The sequence below is a fragment of the Octopus bimaculoides genome, chromosome 17 (genome assembly GCF_001194135.2).
Source record: "Octopus bimaculoides isolate UCB-OBI-ISO-001 chromosome 17, ASM119413v2, whole genome shotgun sequence".
NCBI classification, from domain to species: domain Eukaryota; kingdom Metazoa; phylum Mollusca; class Cephalopoda; order Octopoda; family Octopodidae; genus Octopus; species Octopus bimaculoides.
Window position 1 is genome coordinate 14,327,408 of NC_068997.1, and position 12,500 is coordinate 14,339,907.

Genomic DNA, 12,500 nt, shown 5'->3' on the forward strand with positions numbered 1-12,500 from the left:
AAATGTTTCTGAAAGTAATCAGAAAAATCAGATACATCAGCTTCAATTATACAGGAGAGATCTTGTCTTAATGTCTTATTTCTTGCTTTTATCCTTTCTTTCTATGTTAGCATTGGCTGTTTAGAAGCTTGTTTACTGCATCACATACTAACAACAGTCTGCATCTACTCAAATACAACAAGGCTCTGAATGTATAGTTTCTTTTCTCTATTGAAAAATAGTCAAAAATTACATTAAGACATGTAATATCATATTATTATTATTATTATTATTATTATTATTATTATTATTATTATTATTATTATTATTATTTCTTTCATTTTCTATATTTTTGAAGGAAAATTTATAAACAAAAGTATTATTAAAAATTATAAAAGTTATGGTTGTGTGGTTAAAAAGCTTGATTCACAACCATATGATTTTGGGTTCAATCCCACCATATGGCACCTTGGACACATGTCTGCTACAATAGACCCTAACTGACCAATGCCTTATGAACGAATTTGGTAGATGAAAATACATACAGAAGCCCATTATATGTACATGCTTTACCATTTTTTAAATCTTTTACTTGTTTCAGTCATTAGACTGCAGTCCTGCTGGAGCCCTACCGTATGCCCCAGCATGGCCCCAACATGAATCTGAGTATCATTCTAGCACAGGGGCCATGCTAGTCTTCTCTGTATTGTTGATATTTTAGAATATGTATAACTGTAGCTCACACATCTACTGCCATATATGCTTGTGTGTGTGTGTATAAATATGTATGTATCTATATATCTTTGTATGTATGTAAGTATGAATGTATGTATGTGTGCATGCATTTTTGTGTTTGTCCCTCATGCTGCTTGACAGCTGGTGTTGGTTTGTTCACATCCCTGTAACCTAGTGGTTTAGTAAAAGAGAGCAATAGAAGTTCAAGACACAAAAATAAACAGGAGCACTCAGAGAGTGCAAACTTCTGCCAAGTCAACACCAACGTCCTCTCAACGATGAGTTGGAGATGACTTTTAAAATTAGAATATCTGAAATAACTTGACTGTTCTTACAAAAGGGAATACTAAAAACAAACCCCTACCACTCTCAAAAATTATGCAAAAAAAAAAACGGAAAAATAATCCAGAATCCATGTCCGGTACCTGATCAATCCTAATGGTAGTCATGGCATGTAAAGGTAGCTGTAGAAAATTTACTAACGATAATAAATAGTTTATCCTTATCTAATACAAGCCAAAGTTAACAAATTCACCATTCTAAATATTTACAGACTAAAGGGAGATAATTGAGAAAGACTTGAAAGTTAACATTAGATTGTACTCATGTAAAGTAAAGTAAATATAACACGAAATAATCCAGAATCCTTGTCCGGTACCAGATCGATGCTCAACCTGCGAAATACCGAAACACAACTGCCAAATCTTTCTTAGAATATACCACAACTAGCTTCTGTATCAGTCAATTACCAGATCAATGTAATTGACCAACTCAGTTCAAATTTGCTCTGCGTCTAAATTATTAATAGTTGTACTACTACTAGGAGTACTAAAAGAGGGCACATGGCTTGGTGGTTAGGGTGTTGCACTCGCGATCCAGCGATCGTGATTTCAATTCCTAGACTGGGTGGTGCATTGTGTTCTTGAGCAAAACACTTCATTTCACATTGCCCTGCAATTGCTTCAACATCTGATGCAAGATACACCTGTTCAGATACCATCAATTAATGGAGCGAGTGAGCTAATGTGTGGCATGAACATTTGATCATTATAAACAAATCATTTGTGCAGATCTTCAGCAAAAAAAACTGAGCACTCACACATCATCCTCAACGAGGAGAGTCTATAACTAGCAGTAAAGTAGTAAGCTGACAGATTCCGTACCAAAGCAGACAAAATGCTTACCACTTTCAATGCTTAGAACTCCCCCACCCCCAAAAAAAATCGCAGGAGTGGCTGTATAGTAAGTAGCTTGCTTACCAGCCACATGGTTCCGGGTTCAGTCCCACTGCATGGCACCCTGGGCAAGTGTCTTCTACTATAGCTTCGGGCCGACCAAAGCCTTGTGAGTGGGTTTGGTAGATGGAAACTGAAAGAAGCCCGTCGTATATATGTATATATATATATGTGTATGTGTGTGTATATGTTTGTGTGTTTGTGTTTGTTCCCCCCATCATCGCTTGACAACCAATGCTGGTGTGTTTACGTTCCTGTAACTTAGCTGTTCAGCAAAAAGACACCGATAGAATAAGTACTAGGCTTACAAAGAATAAGTCCCGGGGGTTGATATGCTTGACTAAAGGCGGTGCCCCAGCATGGCCACAGTCAAATGACTGAAACAAGTAAAAGAGTAAAAGAGAGAGAGTATGAGCAAATGTAATCTTGAATGTGCTGTAGCTTGACCGAAAAGGGATGGTCCAGGTTGGAATACTCTTGATCATAGCACAGCTCATTAAGGTTTGTCTTAGAGTTAAACAACGACAAAAGCAAAACTGAATTACACCCTATTCAACTTAGAAAAGGGAGGGAAACATTGGATGATGGAGTCCTAGATAAATAAACAAATCCCAACACATGAAGGATGGAATTATCCTGATCAAATCTCCTTTGATCATAAATCTGCTATGTTTAAGGCTGTACTGGTGTTAACACAAACAACAACATGATTGCTGAAACTTTATATCCATATTAAAATATATCTTTTATAGATAATATTTTTTGAATTGTTTTGTTTGATGAGATTTAAATCATTTCTGTCTGGCGCTGACTACCATTAATACAAAATGGCAACTCAGTCACTGTTACTGTTGCGACAACTACTTCCACTAATCCATAAATTTATGTCAAGTGATGCAAAGAGCTCATCTACTCCACTTCATTATCGAACTTATTGATAATATACGTATAAACAAAACAACAAATAACTCATTACTTGCAAGGAAAGAAGAAAGAAAAACAAAAGAAAAAAGAGAAAATTTATGAAGGAAGATGAATATTATTAACTTTTAAGACTAGTGAAGAAGATTAGATTTATCTAAATTAGGCAAAGAAAAAGTAGATAGGACACTTGCCTCAAGTAGTTCCCTCTTCAATAAAGAGGATTTAAGCATCTACATGAAAGCTCTCAGCTTGATTACAAATACTGCCATTGTAGACTATTTTTACTTTCACCATAATACCTATTTCCAATTTCAATTAATTTCAAAACTTTGTTGTCTCAACCAATTTAACAAACAAAAAGAAAAGAAGCAAAATAAAGCAAAAAAAATAAAGTCATTTTGATTTTGTGTTGTCCCATTTGCCTTCATTTGTTTGATTTAAGCATGGTTTAACAATGTCTGTGTTAGCTCTACATGTATCGAGTTTCATTTAGTTACTGTGGCTTCTAAAAATTGTGCTGGCAATTACTTCCCTATTTATTTTAGTCTTACTATTCTGCGGATGAAATAATCCATTTTGAGTATGTAAATATACTTACACTTACTTTGAAGAGCACTTACATGGCAGTATAGGATTACCAAATAGATTATCAAGATTTTGAATCTTTTGATCTTTTATGAAAATCTACTTGGAACACCATTCAGCCCAGTTATATGCTTTCTTAGTCAGATTGTCATCATTATGGTGATGACAATGACCTGAATAGCAGACAATCACATTGAATACACCTGCAATGAATGGCATTCCAACGATGACCAGCTTGTGTTATATTCAGAATATGAGAGAATAAAACAGGTGGGTCATGGTTACAAAACATGTCAACAATATCTACAACATGTACAATGGATTTACTTTTTAAATAAGGACAAAGAAATTAGTCTAAATAGAAAAGTAACAGAATAAAGATTACTTTACAGCATTCACTTTCACTACTTCGAATTCAAAGTTCAAATCTCACTAGGCTAAACTTGCCCCTCGCCTTTTTCAGTCAAAGGAGAAGAGCAGTACCTATAACGTTGAAAAGATATACAAACCTGATGAGGGAAAGAGAGGAAGAAGCCAAGATCTATGGGTAACATTTATTATTTCTGTGAGATTAGTTAACTATGAAAAATTAAATTAAAGAAATTTGATTCTGAAATTGGCCCTGATACTCTGTAACAGTAATCTTCATAAATATTGGAATTCAATATTTTGTGCCTTGAGATTTTGGTCAGTATATTGGATTTTATTGGTAATATTTTTCTGTAAGGTTTTCACAAGTTAGAGATTATATTGGATCTGAACCATAACAGTTTCTTCCAGGATGCTGGACAGAATAGTGTTTTGTATTTATATATATATATATATATCTTTTATGGAAGACTGGCAGTTTCAAGAAAAGTGGTCAGCTCCACACAGAAATTGGCTGAACAGAAACTATCCATTGAAGATTGAGCAGAAGTGGTGAAGGCCTACATTGCCTTTGTAATAACTTACCACCTGACCATTGTGACTTGTCTCAGTCCATGTTTGGCCAGACTGGATCATCTACTTTTCTGTTTCCTGTCGAAAGGATGCTTTCCACTAGTTAGGTGGTCCATCTGTTGCCAGTCTCCTCCAGAAGGCAGGCTTAGCATGCCATGGCTGTTGATATGAAGGCACACATGGAAGTTACATATCTACAGATTTTCCTGAATAGTGAGCCTGTGTGATCTCTGTATACAAGACACATTTTTTTCTGCAGCTCATCTCTTTCATGGAGCTGAAGTCCTGGGTCAAGTAAAGACCAAGATTGGGTACCTGAGAAATGAAATGTTACTAGACACCAACTGTCTTTTACCAGTGTTGGAAGGTCTATGTTAGCAATTATAGAAAGATATTGGCAGGCTAATAGTGATGACATTCTTGCAGAAATTCTGGGCTCCAACAAAGATGAATTGGCTGGTTGGTTTCAGAAGACTTTCAGGCTGTGAACTGCTATGAATAACTCCCAGAGGAAGTAGTAGTAATTTCTGTTTTTCAGAGATGGAATTTCTACATTTTTATTATTTCATTACTTGTGATTTTACACACATACACACACATATACACACACACACACACTCACCCCCACCCCCCACCCCCCACACACTATTCTTACTGTTGTTGTTTCTTTTGATGGTGTTGATGTGATAATAGTGTTTCTTTGCAGGGAATTGAAACCGGGAGGAGATGAGGAGATGATACAATAAGAGGTAGAAAGGAGACAGCAAAATGAAATATTTTTTTGGCTGTGTTTGGGGGCAGGAGACAAAGAGAGAAAAAAGACCATACGCATACAGAATATGCATACACATGTGTGTGTATGTGTATAAATATGCACATATGCATGCACACACACACACACACACACACACACACACACACACACACACACACACACACACACACACACACACACACACACACACACACACACACACACACACACACACAGAACAAGCATGAGAGAAAGAGAGAGACTGATAACGAAAGACCAAAAGAATATTTACAAGAATGCAATGTGCTGTTATGTTCTAAGGCAAAGTTCACTCCAGTATTACTTATTGTTCAGGTGCCAAGTGAAAGAATGAATATATATACATAGATACACACACACACACACACACACACGCACATATATACATATATATACATACACACACTCATGCATATGTGTGTGCGTGTGTATTTTATTTATGTATTTCTTTTGTATTATTTTTTGTTTATTTTGTGCACAAAATTATATTTGATTTGAATTTTTACCATCAGAGTGTTTAGTCAAAGGAATATGTTTTTTACTGGCATTTATCATTTGTTATATGCGTGTGCTTGTGTTTGTGTGTGCGTGTGCATGTGCTTGCGTATGCGTATGTGCTTGTGTATGCATATGTGTATGTGTGTGTCTATTTCCATCTGTGTATCTGTGTCAAGAGATACTTGTAGAAATGTATGTATATGTTTGTGCATCTCTGTGTTTGTATTTCGATACATGTAAGCCTGTCGAAATGTTTTCGAAGAAATTTTGTATTTTTAATAATGAAACATTCTAAATTATATTTTTTAAATGTATCTGAGCTTTTCTTTTTGTATATATTTTTCTTTAATTCTAAGAGAAAAATTATTCTTCCTTAAATTTTATTTCTTACTTTTTTTTTTCTTTTGCACTTTTATATTGATGAGGGTGTATTTTGCTATTGTTGTTGTTTTTGTTATTGTTGTTGCTGTCATTGTTGTTGTCCTCATTGTTGTTGCTATCACATTACCATTATTGTGCCTATGTATTTTATACATTAATTTTTGTCTGTGATATTATATATAATTTAGTTTCATTCATACACACATACATACATATTTATATTTTTATACACATACACACATATATATATATATATATGTGTGTATGTATGTATGTATGTATGTATGTATGTACATATATTTATACATATTTGTATGAATGTATGTATGTATGTATATATATATATATATATATATATGTATGTATATACATATGTGTGTGTATTTATATATTTAGTTTTTTTTCTCCATTTTAAATAATTTGCCATTCTTTTATTCCAACTAGTGATTTTTGAGAATAAGAGAATGGAAAATAATGATAATTATAATAATAATAAACTTCATTGCAATATTATAACAGAAGCCTTCAAATGACTGGTTTGTCTACAATTTTAACATTAGGAAAGGATATTTGTAAATTGTGTAGCACATAAACAAAAAGCAATAAAATATGTATTCTTTAAGAAGGTTAGAAATTAAAGTGGAATGTTCATACATGCAAATACACATTTACTTGCTCACACACAAACTCATAAATAGAGTTTTTAATATTATTTATAATTATATATATCACACTTAAAATGATTTTGGATAACCTACTCAATTTTTACACTCCCAACCAGAAGACTTTTATCTCCAGTTAAGCATAAGAAGTTTCTCTTGCAACACAGCAAGAATTTGTTTAGATGGCGCTTCCAATTCTAGAGTCAGTGAAACGAAGAGATGTGAAATTTGTGCCATTTCCATGTTCATTAATGTTAAACATGAAGGGGGATAACTCCAACCATTTAATTAAAGTTATATATGAATTGAAATCTGAATGAATCCTCTGCTTTTTGCATATATGACTGGTTACCTGTAAGATGACAAAATGAATACACCAATCCCATTTCATATATTTGTGATAAGATGTGTTCATGTGTGTGTCCACAGAAGACACGTGCATATGTGTTAAACTGCTTCATAGGTTAGTTACTTGCCCATTGCAGCAGACTTTCAATTACATGGATTGTAACTTTCCATACTGGAGAAACTGTGCAGTAATGGACAAATATCTAACCAATAATGTTTATTAGTGCACATATATTCCACTCTATGACAGTTTTCAGTTCTCAATGTGTTTATTTATATTTTCACATGCATATGACGCACAGACAATGCCAAACCAAAGAGACTGATAGATAAATCGCAGACATAATAAAATTTTCTTTCACATATAAAGTAAAGATACTTTGGAGAATGTAGCCCAATATTTTATGGTTAGATATAAGATGGGAAGGCCATAGTTGGAATGTCATTGTTCATAGAAAGTTCGATCTGAGTAAACCTATGGTTAAAGAATATCATAAAGAATGTCCCAAAATAGTCACAGTCAATCACTCCTGACAATTTTGAAAGCTACCCTAAGTTAAAGCTTTCTATGGATATTTATAAGCAAATCAATCCATCCATGACACTCCTGTTAGAAATAGCACATTAATGTTTAAACCCTGCACTTGTTACTCAAGATTAGCCCCCTTATGAAGAAAATTCACTATTAATACAAAGCACCCTCGTCATGGATTGCCCCTATTTTTCTGTGTATCAGAAACTATATTATCTGAGGCAGCTGTCCTCTTTTCAGAGAGCTGAGTGTGATTTGAGGAAGATTTGGTATTCTTTATGTTTAATTAGTAACCATACACAGGTTCCTTTATAAGCATCAAGATTATGTGGCTGTTGAGCTCAAATATTCTGATGTCAATGAAAAGCACTTTCGTTCTTTTGGAGTCAATAAAACAGGTGCCTGTCAAGTACTGAGGTCAATGTAACTGACTTGCACCCACCCCTCGAAATTGCTGGCCTGATGCCAAAATTAGAAAAAGAATCATTTGTTATACACATAACTGATGATAGGAAAATGGTAACAGTTGTTATCATGACTAATTGAATGCTATGTCCTTGTTGTCAACTCAGACAACTGTGATAGACAAAGAGAACACATCTGCTGTATTGTAGAGATCAATCTAAATTACAGAAACATTGCTAGAACCAACGAAACTTCATTCACACAAATAGAAAGGAATTTTGAAGTGAATATAAGAATTGAAGTTATCATTAACTTTTTTATTTTAATTGAATAGTCAGCCAGGAAGAGCTGTTCCCATGGCTCCAAGACTAATTGAAATAATGGAGGAAGATATCCTTGAACCAAACATTTCACCCAAATGTTTATAGCTGAGTGAACTCTGCTAGAAGCTGGCAGGGATTGGATGGAGGTGTTAAATCATGAATTGGATTCAGTTTCTCACAAAAGTGGGCTTCGGTGCGATTTGAATTCGGAATATAATGAACTAGGTTGGCAACAGGAAGGATGTCTTGCTATATGAAATCTACCTTGATAAATTCTGTTTGACACATGTAGGCATTGGAAATAATGTGTTAAGTAATGATGGTGATAAAAGTATGTACTGGACTACATTTTTTGCTTTTATCTTAAACATAGCAAGCTAGATTTAACCTTTAGCAAGTTGTAGATACATCATGTCACTGTACGAGTCTTCTCTCTTCTCAATGTGACACAATGCACCTGCAACTACAGGGGAGAAAACTCGTTTGACACCATGATGCACCTAAGTGTTCTAAAGGTTAAATGAATTATTTTCAAGTCTTAGTCAGAGGAGGACTGAACATGTCCATGACCACTTGTAAGGTCTTTGAGATGAATGAGAAAAAATAACGGAAATCTTAATCTACTTGAGCCCTATACTTGCAACACAGTGTACAATGTACCCTACCTTGGGTATCTGGGAATTAGATGGTATTGTTGAACAAAGCAACAGTTAATTTTACAACCCAAAGAGAAATAGAATCTTATTGACAAGCTTCTGCACAACTTCTGGTTATCATACAACTTAAGCTGATCCCAGGATATCTGGAGTAGACTACATTTTATTTGTTCATATTGTATCTCAGTGGCGTTGAGCTTGATGGTAAGTGATTGCAAAGTAAATTCCTTTACCACGTGACTATACTTGTATCCAAAACCGAGTAATTGATACACATTTCTTTGACACGGCTGTGAAACTGACTTCAAACTTGGTTTGTTGTTACTTGTACAATTGCAGCTGCAGCTATAGCTGCTACTGCTGCTGGTGATGACGATGACGATGATGATGATGATGATGAAAATTGAAGATAATGATATTTTAAATTTTACAACCACCATCATCACTGCATCCACCACCACCAACTAACCATTTCTATGATTTTCTATCATTTAGACCAGCGCTCACAATGGTGTAATAATTAACACTATGTAGGAAAAAAAAATGGCTCATAATGCTTAATGGGGCATTAAATCACCACCAAAGAATTCATCTTAATGCAATGTGGTATCAAGGACAAGTAGAGCTAATTGCAAACATGACAAGTTAGTGAAGTGCAACAGGTTATCAAACTTGTATTGCTGACTCATCTTGTATGTAGCTTAGCAGCACCACTCTACAAAACACCTGTATAATTAAAAGCCAATGAAGGAACCTTTATATAGTTGTTTGGCATGCTGGAATTAGTAGCCAAATCACCCTCAAATTGCTCTTTATCATCTTAAATAAGGACAAGTCATATTAGATTATGTAGTCTGACATTGCTTTAAAAACGGCATGGGATGGTCAGAGCTAGGATGTTGTTGAACATAGATCTTCATTAGGATTAACCTGGGGTTAAACATCAACAACTTGTATGATTAATGCTGAAAGGAATGCACAATCAATTAATTGGTTGTGATGAGCAATTGACTATATTTTGATTTGATAAAAAATTCATTAGAATAAAAAGTAAATAAATTTGAAAAAAACAAAAATTGATTTCAAAAATGTAATTTTGCAAAATAAAAACAAAATAAAACTCACTAATGAAGGAGATAAACTTTGTAGTCACTTGACCGAGTAGAAATAGCACCTAAATCTGCCTCAAAGTACATATTTGTTTAGTCTGGTTCCAGAAAGGCTGTTTAGAAGGCAGAAAAGACTGCACTGTCATATTTGGAAAGCATTTGATGGTATTATGTTTGACCAGGGCTGACCTGGGGTTAAAATGCAACATAAAAGGGAGCATCTACTATGATGCTTGACTTACTAAAAGTAAAAGAAAACATCGCTCAAAAAACAAACCCTTTTCCTTAAAATGTTACATTGCATAATGTAATTCTAAACAAATTTTTGAACACTTGGTGGTGACTGGTAAGCTGAAAGAAGCTGGGAAGACAGAGAGAGAAGATTTCTGATGGCCCTAACAGTTGCCTACAAAGAGATTAACAAAATATCTTCCTTAGTTATGTGTGGAATAAGATAAGGGAAATATCCAAAATCACCATTACTTGTAGGTATAACATACAGAAGTTTTAAGCGCATTGTGTCTAGAAAAAAGTTAAAAAAACAGTGAGATGTTCATAGTTAAAATATCTTTAATTCTTTAATTAAAGATCTGCCCAAACATGAGTTATATGGAGATACAAGACAGAAAGCAGGTAGGGCAACCAGCCACAGAAAAAAATGTCAGCCTCAATAATTTCTGTCCAACCCATGCAAGCACGGAGAAGTGGATGCTAAAATGATGATGATGATGAAAACAAGAGCACCATTCAAGCATGGTTGATGTCAGTGCTGCCTGACTAGCCCCCGTGCTGGCAGCACATAAAAAACACCCACTACACTCTCATAGTGGTTGGCATTAGGAAGGACATCCAACTGTAGAAACCTTGCCAGATCAGATCGGAGCCTGGTGCAGCTTCCTGGCTTGCCAGTCCTCAGTCAAACCGTCCAATCCATGCCAGCACGGAAAGCAGACGTTAAATGATGGTGATGATGATTATGATATATCTATCTATATACCTCTCTCTTTATATATGTGTGTGTGTGTGTGTGTGTGTAATTGAAAATATAAAGAATAATAAACCACAAAACGAATTTATTTTTCAAAATGAAACAAAACTAAACAGTAAGATGGAAAATAATGTTTATTTTTGTGTACTTCCACTTCATTTATATTTGAAAAGTTTTCTCCTACTTTATTTTAATTACAAAGTCTTTGATCAGATCTTCACTATGACATCACAAACATTTTGAAATTATATTTTTGATCATATAAACTAATTCAAATATTATTTTAGCAAAATTTAAAGTGATTTCTTTTGTGCTGTAAATCATTTACCATTTCCCTGGTCTCTTACTTTCCTTGATCCCCTAAGCACATGCTTATTTTGTTTAATTGATAATCCAGCACTGATCAGAAGCAACAAAACTGTGGCCACCCTGCATACTCAGGTATAGTTCATATAAGACTACCGAAACAAAAGTCCTTCTTACATCTTAAAGGTGGCAGTGTATCATTTGAGAGAAATTTATTGGCTATTTCTAGCAGATCAAGTAACTATCTAGAGGCTCCTTCAGTAGCTCATAAGACAATAAAGTATTCGACTTGAGCATTTTTAGGAGTTTCTTTGGGTAAATGGCTGTTCCTAATATACTAACAAGAGTGGAAACTTAGGGCAAGGAATAATTCTATTAAACAGACCCCAGTATCTGACCGGTACTTTATTTTGTTGACCCTGAAAGAATGAGAGTCAAAATGAACATGGTGGAAATTTAATTCAGACCATAAAAAAGCGAAAGAAATACTGTATGGCGCCGGCATGGCTGTGCGATTAAGAATTTCGCTTCCTAAAAACAAGGCTTTGGGTTTAGTATCACGGCAGGCCATCTTGGACAAGCATCCTTTACTGTAGCTCCAGCCTGACCAAAGCCTGGTAACAAATTCAGAAACTGAAAGAACATATATCTGTGTGTGTGTGTGTGTGTGTGTGTGTTTGTATATGTATATATTAGCATATTCTTTTATTTGTTTCAGTCATTTGACTGTGGCCATGCTGGAGCAAGTCGAAGAAATCGATCCCAGGACTTATTCTTTGTAAGCCTAGTACTTATTCTATCGGACCCTTTTGCTGAACTACTAAGTTACGAGGACATAATCACATTAACATTGGTTGTCAAGCGATGGTGGGGAGATAAACACAGACACACAAACACACACACACACACATATTTACGACAGGCTTCTTTCAGTTTCCGTCTACCAAATCCACTCACAAGGCTTTGGTCAACCCAAGGCTTTAGTAGAAGACATTTGCCCAAGGTGCCACGCAGCAGGACTGAACCTGGAACCATGTGGTTGATAAGCAAGCTACTTACCACACAGCCACTCCTGCATGTGTTTGTGTGTGTGTGTGTG

At 34.9% G+C, this 12,500-nt stretch overlaps 1 protein-coding gene and 1 pseudogene across 2 annotated transcripts in view; both read right to left on the reverse strand.

The window, feature by feature from the left end:
- Positions 1-12,500, reverse strand: part of LOC106876779 (uncharacterized) — a 790,885-nt gene that overhangs the window by 615,962 nt on the left and 162,423 nt on the right. The window lies entirely within an intron of this gene.
- On the reverse strand, positions 635-722 carry LOC128249730 (U6 spliceosomal RNA; annotated as a pseudogene).